The sequence below is a fragment of the Boleophthalmus pectinirostris genome, unplaced genomic scaffold, assembly GCF_026225935.1.
Source record: "Boleophthalmus pectinirostris isolate CB_2022bp ecotype Guang Dong unplaced genomic scaffold, ASM2622593v1 HiC_scaffold_18, whole genome shotgun sequence".
NCBI classification, from domain to species: Eukaryota; Metazoa; Chordata; class Actinopteri; order Gobiiformes; family Gobiidae; genus Boleophthalmus; species Boleophthalmus pectinirostris.
Window position 1 is genome coordinate 3,321,031 of NW_026571133.1, and position 18,599 is coordinate 3,339,629.

The 18,599-nt window shown below is 44.0% G+C and overlaps 1 protein-coding gene across 3 annotated transcripts in view; it reads right to left on the minus strand.

Annotated features, from left to right (window-relative positions):
* Positions 1–18,599, minus strand: part of wnt5b (wingless-type MMTV integration site family, member 5b) — a 278,692-nt gene that overhangs the window by 86,011 nt on the left and 174,082 nt on the right. The gene's annotated exons all lie outside the window — the stretch shown is intronic.

Genomic DNA, 18,599 nt, shown 5'->3' on the forward strand with positions numbered 1-18,599 from the left:
GAGAGAGAGAGAGAGAGAGAGAAAGAGAGAGAGAGAGAGTAAGAGAGAGAGAGAGAGAAGAGACAAAAGGGTGACCAGAATGAGAAAACGGTAAGGGAAAGAGAGAAGAGAGAGAGAGGCAGAGAGAAAGAAAGAGCAGGAGAGAGAGAGAGAGAGAGAGAGGCAAAGGAGGAGACAAAATGAGTGAGAATAGTGAGCGAGAGAGAGAGAGAGAGAGAGTGAGAGTGGGTGAGTGAAAGAGAGAGAGTGCTGAGAGATAGAGAGAGAGGAGACAAAATGCTGACCAGAACGAGAGAACAGAGAGGGAGAAAGAAGAGAGAAGAAAAAGGAGGGGAAAAAAATGCTGACTACAGAGAGAGAGAGAGAGAGAGAGAGGGAGAGAGAGAGAGAGAGAGAGAGAGAGACGAGTATGGAAGAAAAGGAAGAGGGTGAACGATGGAGGTGTGGGGGTGGAGAGAAGAGACACAGCAAGATAAAATATAGAGAGAAACGTTAAGATTAGAGATGCACCGATACCGATACTGCACAGATACTAAAAAAAACCTGCTGAATCGAGTATCGGTTCCATGATATCGGTTCAGGTTGGGCTTTTAACTGAACGTAATTTACAAACCGATTTTGTCCAAGAACGTCTAATAATATTTGAACTTTTCTTCTGCTATTCTGTTGCGATTTCAAAGATTAAAAAGAAAATCTGTCTAATTTTGCGTTCGCACACCGGTATCGGTTAATATCGGCGGATATCGATATGCGTATTGAAAGTGGAAAGGCTGGATCGGTGCATTCCTAGTTAAAATAAAGACAAAGGGAGACATAAAGATAGAGAGAGAAGGGATGGGAGAGAGGGAGGAGAGAGATAAGAGAGAAGAAGGAAGGAGAAGGAGGGAGAGAGAGGAAGAAGGAGAGAAGGAGGAAAAGAAAAAGATGGAGAGAAGAGATAAGGAAGAGGGAAAAGGAGAGCGTAGAAGAAACAGAGAGCAAAAAAAGAGGGAGGAGGAGAAGAGAGAGAGTGACGTGGATGGACGAGGTAAAGAAAAGAGAGTGGGGGACAGAAAGAGAGAGAGAGAAAGAAAAAAAGAGGGGGAGAGATCGAAATAAGGAGAGAGGAGAGAAATGGAACACGCCGAGCGAAAAAATGTTCAGTGTCAGAGCTGCGGAGTTGGCAAAAAGTGAGGAAACGCCACACTTCAAACGGAGGAGAGGAAGAACTGTACACAGCTGGAGGAGAGAGAGAAGGAGAGAGAGAGAGGGAGAGGTGGAGAAAGAGGGAGAGGAGAGAGAAGAGAGAAAAAAACAAAGGGTGTCTTCATTCATTTGAGCAAAACTGAAGCGATAGACGCATCAGAAAGAGAGAGAATGACGATCCTCTTCTCTTCCACCATCTCTCCATCTTTTATCTCTCTCCTGTAGCCTCCCTCTTTCTCTCCTCCCTCTCTTTCTCTCCTCCCTCTCTTTCTCTCCTTCACTCTCCTCTTTGTCTTTAACATTACTCAGGGATGGTGCTCCAAGAAATTAGAGCAAAAAAAACAACAAAAAAAAACCTGTCAAACTGGACGTGACATCAGAATCTGTGTATCGTTTGTTCATTCGTTTTTCAGAAAAATAAGAAAATGAAAGAACAACGATTTTCTTCATTATTTGTCTCCAAAACCAAAATGACAAAAAAAAAAAAAAAAAAAAAAAAAAAAAAAAGGATAATGATTTGTTTTTTCAGTTTTTGATTTTGTGTTTAAATGAAGAATGGAAAAAAACGGAAAACATTTCTCATTTTTTGTGAGTTAATTAAATTGCGATGCCGAACTGAACCAGGACTGAACCAGGACTGAACCAGGACTGAGACCAGGACTGAACCAGGACTGAGACCAGGACTAAACCAGGACTGAGACCAGGACTGAGACCAGGACTGAACCAGGACTGAGACCAGGACTGAACCAGGACTGAAACCAGGACTGAGACCAGGACCAGACCAGGACTGAGACCAGGACCGAACCAGGACTGAGACCAGGACCGGACCACGACTGAACCAGGACTGAACCAGGACTGAGACCAGGACTGAGACCAGGACCAGACCAGGACTGAAACCAGGACTGAACCAGGACTGAACCAGGACTGAGACCAGGACTGAACCAGGACTGAACCAGGACTGAGACCAGCACTGAGACCAGGACCAGACCAGGACTGAACCAGGACTGAACCAGGACTGAGACCAGGACCAGACCAGGACTGAAACCAGGACTGAACCAGGACTGAGACCAGGACTGAGACCAGGACCAGACCAGGACTGAACCAGGACTGAACCAGGACTGAGACCCAGGACCAGACCAGGACCAGACCAGGACTGAGACCAGGACTGAACCAGGACTAAGACCAGGACTGAACCAGGACTGAGACCAGGACTGAGACCAGGACCAGACCAGGACTGAAACCAGGACTGAACCAGGACTGAGACCAGGACCAGACCAGGACCAGACCAGGACTGAGACCAGGACTGAACCAGGACTAAGACCAGGACTGAACCAGGACTGAAACCAGGACTGAACCAGGACTGAGACCAGGACTGAACCAGGACTGAGACCAGGACTGAGACCAGGACCAGACCAGGACTGAACTGAGACCAGGACTGAGACCAGGACCAGACCAGGACTGAACCAGGACTGAGACCAGGACTGAGACCAGGACCGAGACCAGGACTGAGACCAGGACTGAGACCAGGACCGAGACCAGGACCGAGACCAGGACCGAGACCAGGACCGAGACCAGGACTGAACCAGGACCCGAGACCAGGACGAGACCAGGAGACCGACCGAGACCAGGACCGAGACCAGGACTGAGACCAGGACCGAGACCAGGACCGAGACCAGGACCGAGACCAGGACCGAGACCAGGACCGAGACCAGGACTGAGACCAGGACCGAGACCAGGACCGAGACCAGGACCGAGACCAGGACCGAGACCAGGACCGAGACCAGGACCGAGACCAGGACTGAACCCAGGACTGAACCAGGACTGAGACCAGGACTGAGACTGAGACCGGAACTGAGACCAGGACTGAGACCAGGACTGAGACTGGGACCAGACCAGGACCAGGACCAGGACTGAAACCAGGACTGAACCAGGACTGAACCAGGACTGAGACCAGGACTGAGACCAGGACTGAGACCAGGACTGAGACTGAGACCAGGACTGAGACCAGGACTGAGACCAGGACTGAGACTGGGACCAGACCAGGACCAGGACCAGGACTGAGACTGGAACCAGAGTGAGACAAGATCAGGACTGAGACTGGGACCAGACTGGGACTAGGACTGAGAGCTGGACTGAGACCAGGACGAGACCAGAACCAGACCAGGACTGAGACTGGGACTAGACTGGGACCAGGACTAAGACTGAGACAGGAATTGAGATCAGGACTGAGACCAGGACTGAGACCAGGACTGAGACCAGGACTGAGACCAGGACTGAGACCAGGACGAAACCGGACCCAGACCAGGACTGAGACCAGGACTGAGACCAGGACTGAGACCAGGACTGAGACCAGGACGAAACCGGACCCAGACCAGGACTGAGACTGGGACTGAGACCAGGACTAAGACCGTGACCAGGACCAGGACTGACAGCGGGACTGAGACCAGGACCAGACCGGGACAAGATCGGAACCAGACCAGGACTGAGACTGGGACTGAGACTGGGACTGAGACCAGGATTAAGACCGGGTTTAGACCTGGTTTAGTCCTGGTTCAGGTCTGGTTCAGTCCGTATGCAGTGGTCCAGTTTAAGTCACATAAACGGGAAACAGCCTGTTTTTTTTGGGTTTTTTTTTGCTATTATTCATTTAAACAAAAAAATCGAAAAATAAAAAAAAAAACCCGAATCATTATCTGTTTTTTCATTTTGGTTTTGGAGACAAATAATGAAGAAAATAGTTGTTTTGTCATTTTGTTGTTTTATTATTTTTGGTTTATTTTGAAACACGAATGAACGAATGATACACGGATTCATCTGATTTGTATAATTAAAGTCGACGTTACTGAGGAATGATTTAAATCTGACAGTAAAATAAAATACCAATAAAACAATACCATAAAAATACACACATATTTTAAATCCTCATTCATATATTTGTTGTTCTCTGTGATTTTTCTTTGTGTCTTTTCCAGTGTTTTGCTCAGGTCTTGTCCGTGTGTCAGGAGCTCAGTATTCCGGTCAGGAGCAGGTCTTTGAATGCACCACACATCACAGTCAGAACAAGGACACAGACATAGGTGAGGAGCGTCCCCGGGGAGACGCAGTTTAAAGGACGCACACAGACACAGAGAAGACGGTGGAGTATAAACGGTAAAGGTTTAAGCGAAACTAAAGATGTGAACTCCAGCTCCAAAGAAACAGGTGCACAAAGAACTCCACTGTCCACTAGGGGCGCCCCAGTGCACACTCAGAAAATGTGAGTAAATATATTTCTGCCATTCTGGATTTTTGGACATAGGGAATCCGTGTATCATTCGTTCATTCGTTTTTCAATATAAAACCAAAAATAAGAAAACGAAAAAACAACAGTTTTCTTCGTTATTTGTCTCCAAAACCAAAATGAAAAAACGGATAACGATTCGTTTTTTCAGTTTTCGATTTTGTGTTTAAATGAAGAATGGAAAAAACGGATAACGGCTGTTTCCCGTTTACGTGACTTCCGTGACTGCGATGCCGAACTTTTGCACCGCGTACGGACTGAACCAGGACTGATCCAGGTCCGAGACCAGACCGGGACCAGAGCGGAACTGAGACCGAGACCAGTGGTCCGAGCGGTTCCGTGTCATCGTCTCCGCGCTGGTTCCGTGCAGGGAAAGTGAGAATGCGCTGTGGACTACAGGTCCGGACGGGCTGCTCCAGTCCTCCGCGCTCAAGAACCGCGGCTGGTTCTGAGGTGGTGCAAAGCATCAAACTGACGCTTCACACCAACGAAAACGAACCGAACTAAGAGCTTTTGGTTCAAATGGACCAGGTCCGGGATCAGACCGGGACCAGAACGCTACTGAGACTGGGACCAGACCGGGACCAGAGCGGGCCTGAGACAGAGACAAGACCGAGACAAGACCGAGACCGGACCGGAGGCTCAGAGCCCACGGCAGGGCCGGAGCTCGAAGCTGAGGCTCGGACCCCGCGGAGGCTCAGAGTCAAAGCTTGGAGTCCGCCCCAGTCCTGCTCTGGTCCTGGTCTGGTCCCGCTCTGGTCCCGCTCTAGTCCCGGTCTGGTCTCGGACCTGGATCAGTCCTAGTTCAGTCCGTACCCGGTGCAAAAGTTCGGCATCGCAGTCACGGAAGTCACGTAAACGGGAAACGGCCGTTATCCGTTTTTTCCATTCTTCATTTAAACACAAAATCGAAAACTGAAAAAACGAATCGTTATCTGTTTTTTCATTTTGGTTTTGGAGACAAATAATGAAGAAAACAGTTGTTTTTTCGTTTTCTTATTTTTGGTTTTATATTGAAAAATTAATGAACGAATGATACACGGATTATAGGGCCTCATTTCCCAGTGACCCAGAGTGTTGGAGACGTGTGGAGACACTTTTTAAAATATTCCCTCCAAGTTTCAGGTTGTTCATAATATTATAAACTTATAATAAGTAAAAAGTTCATCAATTAAAAAAGATTTCTGTAATAGATTTGTGTTTCTCTGCACAAATATTTTAACTTATTGTTATTTTTGGGGTTTATATGACATGAGTTTTCTGATCCGGCCCCTTTGAGATTAAAGTCGTTTGGACACCCCTGGGTTAGAGGCGCTCATAAGCCTCCAACCTAATAGCCCGGAAAATACTGTACTTCCTGACAGAAAGCTCGGCAACGGCGGACTGATATATGAGAAAATAGTCCCTCAACATGCGACAATTCATGCCATACAAGGTTGGTTTTACTTCAAACATTATTCTGTCGACACAGACATTTACATGGACAGTCTGGTGTAATAATAGATTTTCTTCGGGTGTTTTGTTGACGGACTCCGTTTTATTTGGCAACACAAGTGTGCGTGTCCAGGGACAGATCGACTCTGGTGAAACTGAAGAAGGTGAATAAATGAAAGAGAAAAAAAACAACTTCAAACTGAGAAAAAAAAGGACAAGCCGACCTGTTCGTATTAGTTGGAGTATGTTCCTGTACAGAGACAGTCTGTGTTCTTTGTGTCTGTTCTCTCTCTCTATCTCTCTCTCCATCACTCCTCCCACACTGTCCTCCTTCTCTCTCCTCCTTCATTCTTCCACCTCACTCTCTCCATCTCTGTCACTCCCTCGTCTCTCACCGTTTATCTCTGTCTCTTCTCACTCCCAACTCCTCCTCTGTATCTCTCCTCTCTCCATTTCTCTCTCTTCTCCCTCTATCTCTCAGTCTCTGCTCTTCTGCCTTTCTCTCCTCTCCCTCTTTCTATTTTCCCTCTATGTCTCCCTCTCCTTCCTTTCTCTCCCTCTATCTCTCCTTCCTCTCCTCTCCCACTATCCCCCCTCCTTCCTCCCTCCTGTCTCTCCTCCCCCGCTATCCATCTCTCCCTCTCTCTTTCCTTCCTCTCTCTCCCTCGCCTCTCTCTTCTCCCTCTCTCCTCTTTCTCTCCTCCCTCTCTGTCCCTCCCTCTATCTCTCCTTCCTTTGTCTCCTCCCCCACTATCCCTCTCTCCCCCTCTCCTCCCTCCCTGTCTCTCCCTCTATCTCTCATCTCCTCTCTCCCTCTCTCTCCTCCCGTCTTCTCTCTCTTCTCCTTCTCTCCCTCTTCTCTCCCCTTCCTCTCCCTCCTTGCTCTCTCCTCTCTCTCTTCTCCCTCCTTCTCCTCTCTCCTTCCTTTCTCTCCTCCCCTTCTATCCCTCTCTCCCTCTCTCCCCCTCTCCTCGCTTCCTTGCTCTCTCCCATCTCTCTCTCTTCTCCTTCTCCCTCTCTCATCTCTCTCTTCTCCCTCTCTCCTTCTATCTCTCCTTCCTTTCTCTCCTCCCCCACTATCCGCTCTCTCCCCTCTCTCTTCTCCCTCTCTCCTCTTCTTCTATCCCTTCCTCCCTCCCTCTCTTCCCCTCCCTCTCTCGTCTCCCTCTATCTCTCCCTCTTCTCTCTCCTTCCTTTCTCTCTCTTCTCCCTCTTTCCTCTTCCTCTCTCCTCCTCTCCCTCTCTCTCCTCACACTCACTCTATCTCTCCATCTCCTCTCACCTTCCTTTCTCTCTTCCCCTGCTATCCCTCTCTTCTCCCTCTCCTCCCGCTCTCCTCTCTCTCTCTCTCCCTTCTATCTCTCCTCTCCTCTCACCTACCCCTCCCTCTTCTTTCTCTCTCCTTTCCCTCTCTTGTCTCCTTCCTTCCTTTCTCTCCTCCTCCTCTATCCACCTCTCCTCCCTTCCGCTCTCACACTCCCCTCTCTCGTCTCCCTTTCTCCTCTTCCTCTATCCTCCTCTCCCTCTCTCTCACTCTACTCTCTCTCTCTCTCTCTCTCTCTCCTCCCTCTCTCTTCTCTTCCTCTCTCTCCTTCCTCCTCCTTCCTCTCTCTCTCCCTCTCCCGTCTCCTTCCTTCCTTTCTCTCCTCCCCTGCTATCCCTCTCTCCTCCCTTCATCTCTCTCTCTGTCACTCCCCTCTCTCTTCTCCCTCTCTCCCTCCCTTTATCTCTCCTTCTTGCTCTCCTCCCATGCTTTTCCTCTCTCCCCTCTCACTCTATCTCTCATCTCCTCTCTCTTTCCTTTCTCTCACCAACCGCTATCCCTCTCTCCCCTCTCTCTTCTCCCTTTATCCCTCCCTCTTCTCTCCTTCCTTTCTCTCTCTCTCTCTATCCCTCTCTTCTCACCTACCCCTCCCTCCTTTCCCTATCCCCTCTCTTCTTCCTCTCTCTTTTCCCCTCTCCTTCTTCCTTCTTCCTTCCTTTCTCCCTCTCTCTCTCTCTATCCCTCTCTTCTCCTCCCCTCCCTCCCTTTCTATCCTCTCTTCTTCCTCTCTCTTTCCCTCTATCTCTCCTTCCTCCTTCCTTTCTCCCCTCCCCTACTATCTCTCCCTCTCCTCTATCTCTCCCTTCCTCTCTCACACTCCCTCCCTCTCTCTTCTCCTCTATCTCTCCTTCCTTTCTCTCCTCCCCCGCTCCTCCCTTCCTCTCTCTCACTACCCTCTCTCTTCTTCCTCTCTCCTCTCCCTCTCTTCTCACACTCCCTCTATCTCTCCATCTCCTCTCTCCTTCCTTCCTCTCCTCTTTCTCTCCGTCTTTCTCTCTTCTGCTCCTGTTCTTTTCTGAGCTGCTTCGACGCACTCGGCAGCTTCAGCAAACAGCTCCTCTGTCAGACGCATTTTCCTCTTTTTTTTTTTTTCTCCTCTTTTTTTTCTCTCGTTCTTTTTCCTCAAACTCAAACTGTTAAAACTGCCAGAGCCTGAACACGACACACAGAGAACACACACACACACACACACACACACACACACACACACACACACACACACACACACACACACACACACACACACACTAGACCTACTTTTACTCCCATTATTCTGAGTCTAGTCCTGGTTTGGAGTCTAGTCTTGGCCCTGGTTTAGTCTGGTTTAATCCTGGTTTATTAATGATCTTATAGTTTAATTTCAGTTTAGTCCTGTTTTAGTCCAGGTTTAATCCCTGTTTATTAATAATCCATATTGTTTCATTTTGATTTAGTCCTGGTCTAGTTCTGGTCTAGACCTGGTCCAAGTCTCGGTTTATACCTGGTTTAGTCCAGTTTTTGATATCATGATTGATCAATACATAGTCCAGTTTTAGTCCAGTTTTAGTCCAGTTTTAGTCCTGGTTTAGTCCAGGTTTAGTCCAGTTTCAGTCCAGTGTTAGTCCAGTTTTAGTCCAGTTTAAATCCAGTTTTAGTCCTAATTTAGTCCTGGTTTAGACCTGGTTTAGTCCTAGTTTAGTCCAGGTTTAGTTCAGTTTTAGTCCTGGTTTAGTCCAGGTTTAGTCCAGTTTTAGTCCAGTTTAAATCCAGTTTTAGTCCTAATTTAGTCCTAGTTTAGTCCTAGTTTAGTCCTGTTTAGTCCTTTAGTCCTGGTTATCCTGTTTTGTCCTGGTTTAATCCTGGTCTGGTTAGTCCTGGTTTAGTCCTGGTTTAAGTCCAGGTTTAGTCCTAGTTTAGTTCTAATTTAGTCCTGGTTTAATCCAGGTTTAGTCCTGGTTTTGTCCTGGTTTAGTCCAGTTTTAGTCCAGTTTAAATCCAGTTTTAGTCCTAATTTAGTCCTAGTTTAGTCCTAATTTAGTCCTAGTTTAGTCCTAATTTAGTCCTAGTTTAGTCCTGGTTTAGTCCTGGTTTTGTCCTGGTTTACACTGGGTTAAATCCTGGTTAAATCCTGGTTTAGTCCTGGTTTAATCCAGGTTTAGTTCAGGTTTAGTCCAGTTTTAGTCCTAATTTAGTCCTAGTTTAGTCTTGGTTTTGTCCAGGTTTACACTGGGTTAACTCCTGGTTTAGTCCTGGTTTAGACCCAGTATTGAGTCTAGATGAGTTTGTTCTGGATAAAATCAGTTTTTGTTTCTTACATTAGAGCCTCGTGTATCGTGTACGTGAAACTCTACAGGATCATTTTAACAGAATAAATCCCACACTGGTCCTGACACGGACCACAGTCGACCAAAACCTCACCTTCTCTATCAAAACACGTCCACCACAACATCACTCATGTCGTCTGAAACAAAAATAACTGTAAAAAGTCTTTGAGTGTCTAAATTTGAGTCCGTTCAAAGTGATTATTTTGGCTCTAAATGAAAGAGTGAAGATTACAGACGTGACGAAGACAATGCCGGGCCTGTTTTTCTGTTTCGGGAGGAGTTTGTTGATGAAGCCGTTTAAGGACAGATCTCTATTTATATCCCGAGAGCGGCCCGACTAATACAAGCCACAAAAATACAATTATTATAAAAATACAAGTGGAAATCTAATAAATTGAACTTGAAATTTTGTTTTTAAGAAAGTGTGGATCCTGTGTTTACGTCATATCAGGGGCATTGTGTAACTTTTCTTGTTTCTATGGTCTGGTTTGGTCTCCATGGAGATAGAAAAGTTTAATTCCGTAATGTAAAAAAATTCCATGAAGAAAAGTATTTGATGGTTGCCAGAGAAAGTCGGACATGACGTCGGGAAAGTGACAAGAAAATCTACAGTGAGGAAGAAAATAAACAGAGTAAAAGAAGAATGGAGCGATAATTCAACACGGCCAGCAGTACTTCTGGTTTAGTCCAGGTTTAGTCCAGGTTTAGTCCAGGTTTAGTCTAGGTTTGGTCCTGGTTTAGTCTTGGTGTACACCTGGTTTAATCCAGGTTTAGTCCAGGTTTAATTGTGGTTTAGTTTTGGTTTAGTCTTTGTTTACACTTGATTTAGGTTTTGGTCCAGGTTTAGTCCTGGTTAAATCCTGGATAAATATTGGTTTAGTCTTGATTTAGATCTGGTTTAGATCTGGTTTAGACCTGGTTTAGACCTGGTTTAGTCTTGGTTTAGATCTGGTTTAGACCTGGTTTAGTCTTGGTTTAGACCTGGTTTAGTCTTGGTTTAGTCCTGGTTTAGTCCTGGTTTAATCCTGATTTAGTCCTGGTTTTGTCCTGGTTTAGTCCTGTTTAGTCCTGGTTTAGTCCTGGTTTAGTCTTGGTTTAGACCTGGTTTACCTGGTTTAGACCTTTTAGTCCTGGTTTAGACCTGGTTTAGACCTGGTTTAGTTTCCTGGTTTAGACCTGGTTTAGACCTGGTTTAGTTTAGACCTGGTTTAGACCTGGTTTGACCTGGTTTAGTTTAGACCTGGTTTAGACCTGGTTTAGACCTGGTTTAGACCGTTTGTCTTGGTTTAGACCTGGTTTAGACCTGGTTTAGTCTTGGTTTAGTCCTGTTTAGACCTGATTTAGTCTTGGTTTAGACCTGGTTTAGACCTGGTCCTTTTAGTCCTGGTTTAGACCTGGTTTTGGGTCTTGGTTTAGTCCTGGTTTAGACCTGGTTTAGAGCTGGTTTAGACTTGGTTTTGTCTTGGTTTAGTTCTGGTTTAGACCTGGTTTAGACCTGGTTTAATCTTTCCTGGTTTAGACCTGATTTAGTCTTGGTTTAGACCTGGTTTAGACCTGGTTTAGTCCTGGTTTAGACCTGGTTTTGTCTTGGTTTAGTCCTGGTTTAGACCTGGTTTAGAGCTGGTTTAGACTTGGTTTGTCCTTGGTTTAGTTTTCTGGTTTTGTCTTGGTTTAGTTCTGGTTTAGACCTGGTTTAGACCTGGTTTTGTCTTGGTTTAGTCCTGGTTTAGAGCTGGTTTAGAGCTGGTTTAGACTTGGTTTTGTCTTGGTTTAGTTCTGGTTTAGTCCTGGTTTAGACCTGGTTTAGACCTGGTTTTGTCTTGGTTTAGTCCTGGTTTAGACCTGGTTTAGTCCTGGTTTAGACCTGGTTTAGACCTGTTTGTTTTGTCTTGGTTTAGTCCTGGTTTAGACCCAGTATTGAGTCTAGATAGTTTTGTTTTGGAGAACATCAGATCAGTTTCAACATCAAATCCATAAAATCAGTTTTTATTTCTCACATTAGGGCCTGTACAGGGTCATTTTTACCAAATAAATCAGACCCTGGGCCTGACACGGACCACGGCGACCAAAACATCACCTTCTCTGTCAAAAGAGATCGTGGTAAATGACGTTGTTGCGGTAAAAACGTGTGTAACCGGAAACTCCATGTTGATTTTCAAACAGGGTCATAAGTCATGAAGCTCACCTTTGTTACGACGACTTGTGAGTCTGGGTCTTGCCTTAAGACCCGAGTTAAACAGATCGATTAGAACGTGCAAGTCTTGTGTCAGACTTGTCGGACCACGATGAGGAAACTCTCACTACTGATATGGATCTGTGTAATAAATACACAAACAAATACAGAGATAATCCTTCTAGATTTCCAGGCAAGTTTGACGAACCCTGCACCAGAAAAGTTACACAATGCTCCTTTCATAGACTATGAAACTGTGGATCATTATGTTATAATTTGGATCATTTTAAATCACAATATTCATCTAAAATGACTCAATAAAAGAAACAAGTCTCAGCATCTCACACAGACAGCCACAGGTCATGTTAGTGAGGACAGGAGTTTTCTTTTTTTCATTTGTACCAAAATGACTTCTACATGTGAATTCTACATGTATCAATGATTAAGATTATGTTTTCATCATGCCAGAAACGATCTGCGTCCAGACATGTCGTTTCTGTGTCCGTTCCCTATCCACACAGTAACGCGAAACCGCCTGAAACACTGGTCACATGATTAGGCTGGCGTCACGACGTCACGATGTCACGACGTCACGATGTCACAATATCACGATGTCACGACGTTACGATGTCATGATGTCACAATGTCATGATGTCACAACCGACGTCACGATGTCACGACCGACGTCACGATGTCACGACCGACGTCACAATGTCACGACATCACAATGTCACGACGTCACGATGTCACGACGTCACGATGTCAAGACGTCACGATGTCACGACGTCACGATGTCACGACATCACAATGTCACGACGTCACAATGTCACAATGTCAGGACGTCACGATTTGTCACGATGTCACGATGTCATGATGTCACGATGTCACAACGTCACGATGTCATGTCACGATGTCATGTCACAATGTCATGTCACGATGTCACGACGTCATGTCACAATGTCACGACGTCATGTCACGAGGTCACCACATCACGGTGTCACGATGTCACGATGTCACGACATCACGATGTCACGACGTCACGATCTCACAACGTCACAATGTCATGTCACGATGTCATGTCACAATGTCACGATGTCACGATGTCACGACGTCATGTCACAATGTCACGACGTCATGTCACGAGGTCACCACATCACGGTGTCACGATGTCACGACGTCACGATGTCACAATGTCACAATGTCACGACGTCACGTGGGCGGTAAAACAAGGAAGTGGAGCACCATGTCTGAAGTTGCTGCAGCTGATTTCAAGCCGAGGAAGATGACAAGTGTGAAAGTATTAAGTAGTTGTAGCTACGCTGTTTCCTGTTTTGTCTCTGGTTTTCCGCAATAGCGTCACATGACCGACGTCAGGAACCCAGTGAATCAGGAAGGTGCACGTCACAGTGACATGGTCCAATAAAGACCAGAGACCATATGAGTGGACATAGCTCATGTGTTAGTCAACGTGTGCCAAATAGGAAGTTCACATGCGGCTCTTCCGGCTCCTTCTGTCTCTGTCTCCAATTGACTTACATTAAGATCATGTCACTTCTCTCTCTGTAACTGCTGCTGTGAACCTCGTCATTTTGGTCTTAAAATGTTCATATTAACCTGCGACACAGGATCATGACTTTTTCTTTTTGCTATTGTGTCTGTCAAAAAATCCTACTCATAACATAGAGCCTAACTCCAGATTTGCTCCTGTAACCGTGAGCAACACGAGCCTCATTTGAGCGACGCTGAACACTGTGGGCAGTGTTGGGGAGTAACAGATTACATGTACCAGAGTTACATTATCAGAGTACAAATTATGAGTAACTGTATTCAGTTACAGTTACTGTTTCAGTGAGTGGTAATTGGATTACAGTTACTTTGTTGAAATAAATGGATTACACAGCGGTATTTTCCTGTTTTCACATTTGGGCTAAACCAGGACTAAACCAAGACTAAACCAGGACTGAACCAGGACTAAAACCAGGACTGAACCAGGACTAAAACCAGGACAAAAACGAGGACTAAACCAGGACTAAAAACCAGGATTAAACCAGGTCTAAACCAGGTCTAAAACACATCTAAACCATTACTAAACGAGGTCTAAACCAGGACTAAAACCAGGACTAAACCAAGACTAAACCACGACTAAAACCAGGACTAAAACCAGGACTAAACCATGACTAAAACCATGACTAAACCAGGTCTAAACCAGGTCTAAAACCGGATTAAACCAGGACTAAAACAGGACTAAACCAGGATTTAACAGGACTAAACCATGCCTCGTGGACGTGTCTTCTCTTCTATCAATAATATTTTTAATTTGGTTGAGTAAAGTCTGGGCTTTTTATTTTCTTTTATCAGACAAAACATCTTATGTTTCGATTTCCTCGTCTTTGCTTCTCTACAGCAAATCAAGTAATCCAAAGTATTCAGATTACATTACTCACTTTAAGTAACTTAATGGATTACGTTACAAACTACATTCTGGGGTATGTAATTTGTAATCTGTAGGGGAATACATTTTAAAAGTGACCTTCCCAACACTGACTGTGGACGACGTCACACTCGCTTAGTCCACTTCTTTTATACAGGACACAACTGGAGCTCCTACGTCAGCGTATCAGCGTTTTCAGGCGTCCACACGGCGCCGGATCAGATCTGTACTCGGATGAATTCGTGGACATGACGATCGGCACCAGATCGTTCCGTCTCTGGAGCCGTTTTCCATCGGATTAGAGCGAACGAACACTGTATCCACAACGAAAACGACTCAAATCCTTACTTGTGTGGGTGGGGCCTAAGAAAATAAAATTGTAAAATGAAGTAAGTAGAGAGCGGTGGGCGTGTACAGGAGAAGGTGAAAACTCTCTCTCCCTTCTTCCCACTCTCTTCTTTCTCTTTTCTCTCTCCTGCTCTTGTGTAGATTAACTTCAGATCTTAAATGAGAAGAGGGAACAGCTCTGACACGATTAAAAGCACCAAAAAGTCGACTTTGCACAATCACAGATCTGCTTTAAGAATATAAAAGTCTTGTGATCGCTGAATCATAAAAATGTAACACAAAAATCTATTGTTATGTTCGTGTTGTATGTATAATTTGAGTCGCCCTTTGACTGCGGGAAATGGAGCGAAGAAACACCAGCATGTTTCTGACGGACGAGCAGTGATATTAACCAAACCAAAATAAGGGACAATAGAAAATCTCTCACTTCTGCCTGTAATAATCCTGAATAAATGGACTTGATGATTATAACATGTAAAGACCAGACAAAACCGGGACTATTTTGGTATAAAGTGGTGACAATTTTACTAAATAATACATTATCGATGGGCTGTTACACTGAATAAAAGATATTTTTATTTTCAAATTTAGGTTACAGGTCAAAATAAAAGAGATAAAAGTAGAAATAACCAGAAAAACAACAGATTAGATAGGACTAAACCAGGACTAAACCAGGACTAGAATAGGACCCAAACAAAACCAGGACTGTACGACAAAACAAGAAAAAAACAAAACAGGATCAGACAGGACTAAACCTGGATTTAGTTCTCTAGTCCTGGTTTTGTTCCGGTTTAGTCCTGCTAAAACCAGTTTCACCCTGGCTTAGTCGAGTCCTGGTTTAAGAAAAGTATGAAAAGTCTAAAATACTAATGAGCCTTGAACAATAATCCTGGTGTAGTCCTGATCTAGTCCTGATCTAGTCCTGTCTGAATCTGGTTAAAGTTGGTCTTAGTTTAGTCCTGGTTCAGTCCTGTATTACACCTGTTTTAGTCCTGGTCTAGTCCTGTTTTAGTCCTGTTTTAGTCCTGGTCTCGTCCTGTTTTAGTCCTGGTCTCGTCCTGGTCTAGTCCTGTTTTAGCCCTGTTTTAGTCCTACCTTAATCTGATTAAAGTTAGTTTTAGTTTAGTCCTGTTTTAATCCTGTTTTAGTCCTGGTCTAGTCCTGTTTTAGTCCTGGTCTAGTCCTGTTTTAGTCCTGGTCTAGTCCTGTTTTAGTCCTGTCTTAATCTGATTAAAGTTAGTTTTAGTTTAGTCCTGTTTTAGTCCTGTTTTAGTCCTGGTCTAGTCCTGTTTTAGTCCTGGTCTAGTCCTGTTTTAGTCCTGTTTTAGTCCTGGTCTAGTCCTGTTTTAGTCCTCGTCTAGTCCTGGTTTAGTCCTGTTTTATTCCTGTTTTAGTCCTGTCTTAATCTGGTTAAAGTTAGTTTTAGTTTAGTCCAGGTTTAGTCCTGTTTTAGTCCTGGTCTAGTCCTGGTCTCGTTCTGTTTTAGTCCTGGTCTAGTCTTGGTCTAGTCCTGTTTTAGTCCTGGTTTAGTCCTGTTTTAGTCCTGGTCTAGTCCTGGTTTAGTCCTGTTTTAGTCCTGTCTTAATCTGGTTAAAGTTAGTTTTAGTTTAGTCCTGTTTTAGTCCTGGTCTAGTCTGTCCTGTTTTAGTCCTGTTTAGTCCTGTTTTAGTCCTGTTTTAGTCCTGGTTTAGTCCTGGTTTAGTCCTGTTTTAGTCCTGTCTTAATCTGGTTAAAGTTAGTTTTAGTTTAGTCCTGTTTAAGTCCTGGTCTAGTCTGGTCTAGTCCTGTTTTAGTCCTGGTTAGTCCTGTTTTAGTCCTGTCTTAATCTGGTTAAAGTTAGTTTTAGTTTAGTCCAGGTTTAGTCCTGTTTTAGTCCTGTCTTAATCTGGTTAGTAGTCTTAGTTTCGTCCTGTATTCCTTGTTTTAGTTGTGTTTTTAGTGTCTAGTCCTGTTTTAGTCCTGGTCTTAGTCTAGTCTGTTTTAGTCCTGGTCTAGTCCTGTTTTAGTCCTGTCTTAATCTTAGTCCTGTCTTAGTTAGTTTCGTCCTGTATTACACTTGTTTTAGTTGTGTTTTAGTCCAGGTTAGTCCTGTTTTTAGTCTGGTCTAGTCTTGGTTAGTCCTGTTTTAGTCCTGGTCTAGTCCTGTTTTAGTCCTGTCTTAATCTGGTTAAAGTTAGTTTTAGTTTAGTCCAGGTTTAGTCCTGTTTTAGTCCTGTCTTAATCTGGTTAAAGTTAGTCTTAGTTTCGTCCTGTATTACACTTGTTTTAGTTGTGTTTTAGTCCAGGTCTAGTCCTGTTTTAGTCCTGGTCTAGTCTTGGTCTAGTCCTGTTTTAGTCCTGGTCTAGTCCTGGTTTAGTTTTAGTCCTGTCTTAATCTGGTTAAAGTTAGTTTTAGTTTAGTCCTGTTTTAGTCCTGGTCTAGTCCTGGTTAGTCCTGTTTTAGTCCTGTTTTAGTCCTGTCTTAATCTGGTTAAAGTTAGTTTAGTTTAGTCCAGGTTTTAGTCCTGTTTTAGTCCTGGTCTAGTCTTGGTCTAGTCCTGTTTTAGTCCTGGTCTAGTCCTGTTTTTAGTCCTGTCTTAATCTGGTTAAAGTTAGTTTTAGTTTAGTCCAGGTTTTAGTCCTGTTTTAGTCCTGTCTTAATCTGGTTAAAGTTAGTCTTAGTTTCGTCCTGTATTACACTTGTTTTAGTTGTGTTTTAGTCCAGGTCTAGTCCTGTTTTAGTCCTGGTCTAGTCCTGGTCTAGTCCTGGTCTAGTCCTGTTTTAGTCCTGTCTTAATCTGGTTAAAGTTAGTTTTAGTTTAGTCCAGGTTTAGTCCTGTTTTAGTCCTGTCTTAATCTGGTTAAAGTTAGTCTTAGTTTCGTCCTGTTTTAGTCCTGGTCTAGTCCTGTTTTAGTCCTGGTCTAGTCTTGGTCTAGTCCTGTTTTAGTCCTGGTCTAGTCCTGGTTTAGTCCTGGTCTAGTCCTGGTTTAGTCCTGTTTTAGTCCTGTCTTAATCTGGTTAAAGTTAGTTTTAGTTTAGTCCTGTTTTAGTCCTGGTCTAGTCTTGGTCTAGTCCTGTTTTAGTCCTGGTCTAGTCCTGTTTTAGTCCTGTCTTAATCTGGTTAAAGTTAGTTTTAGTTTAGTCCAGGTTTAGTCCTGTTTTAGTCCTGTCTTAATCTGGTTAAAGTTAGTTTTAGTTTAGTCCAGGTTTAGTCCTGTTTTAGTCCTGTCTTAATCTGGTTAAAGTTAGTCTTAGTTTCGTCCTGTATTACACTTGTTTTAGTTTGTTTTTAGTCCAGGTCTAGTTCTGTCTTAATCCGATTAAAGTAAATCTTAGTTTAGTCCTGGTTTAGTCCTGTATTACGTCTTTATTATGACCTGTTTTAGTTCTGTTTTAGTCCTGGTTTAGTCTTAATCTGGTTCAAGTTAGTTTTAGTTTAGTCCAGGTTTAGTCCCGTTTTAGTCCAGGTCTAGTTCTGTTTTAGTCCTGTCTTAATCTGGTTAAAGTTAGTTTTAGTTTAGTCCAGGTCTAGTCCTGTTTTAATCCTGTCTTAATCTGGTTAAAGTTAGTCTTAGTTTCGTCCTGTATTACACCTGTTTTAGTCGTGTTTTAGTCCAGGTCTAGTTCTGTTTTAGTCTTGGTCTAGTCCTGTCTTAATCTGGTTAAAATTAGTTTCAGTTTAGTCAGCATTTAGTCCTGTTTTAGTCTTGGCCTAGTCCTGATTTAGTCCTGTTTTAGTCTTGTTTTAGTCCTGAATTAGTCCTGGTCTAGTCCTGTCTTAATCTGATTAAAGTAAATCTTAGTTTAGTCCTGGTTTAGTTCTGGTCTACTCCTGTTTTCGTCGTCTTTTAGTCCTGGTTTAGTCCTGTATTACGTCTTTATTATGACCTGTTTTAGTTCTGTTTTAGTCCTGGTTTAGTCCTGTCTTAATCTGGTTCAAGTTAGTCTTACTTTAGCCCTGTATTATGCCTTTATTACACCTTTTTTTCAGCCCTGCTTTAGCCCTAATTTGAACCTGTCAAAAACCGCTTAAACTAACAAAATCGTCTCGAGTCTGCATCACTGTGTCCCCGGTTTCCTTTTGATATCAACCTCAGGAACAATAAAACCGGTATAAACGCTACAAAACAGCCCTAAAATA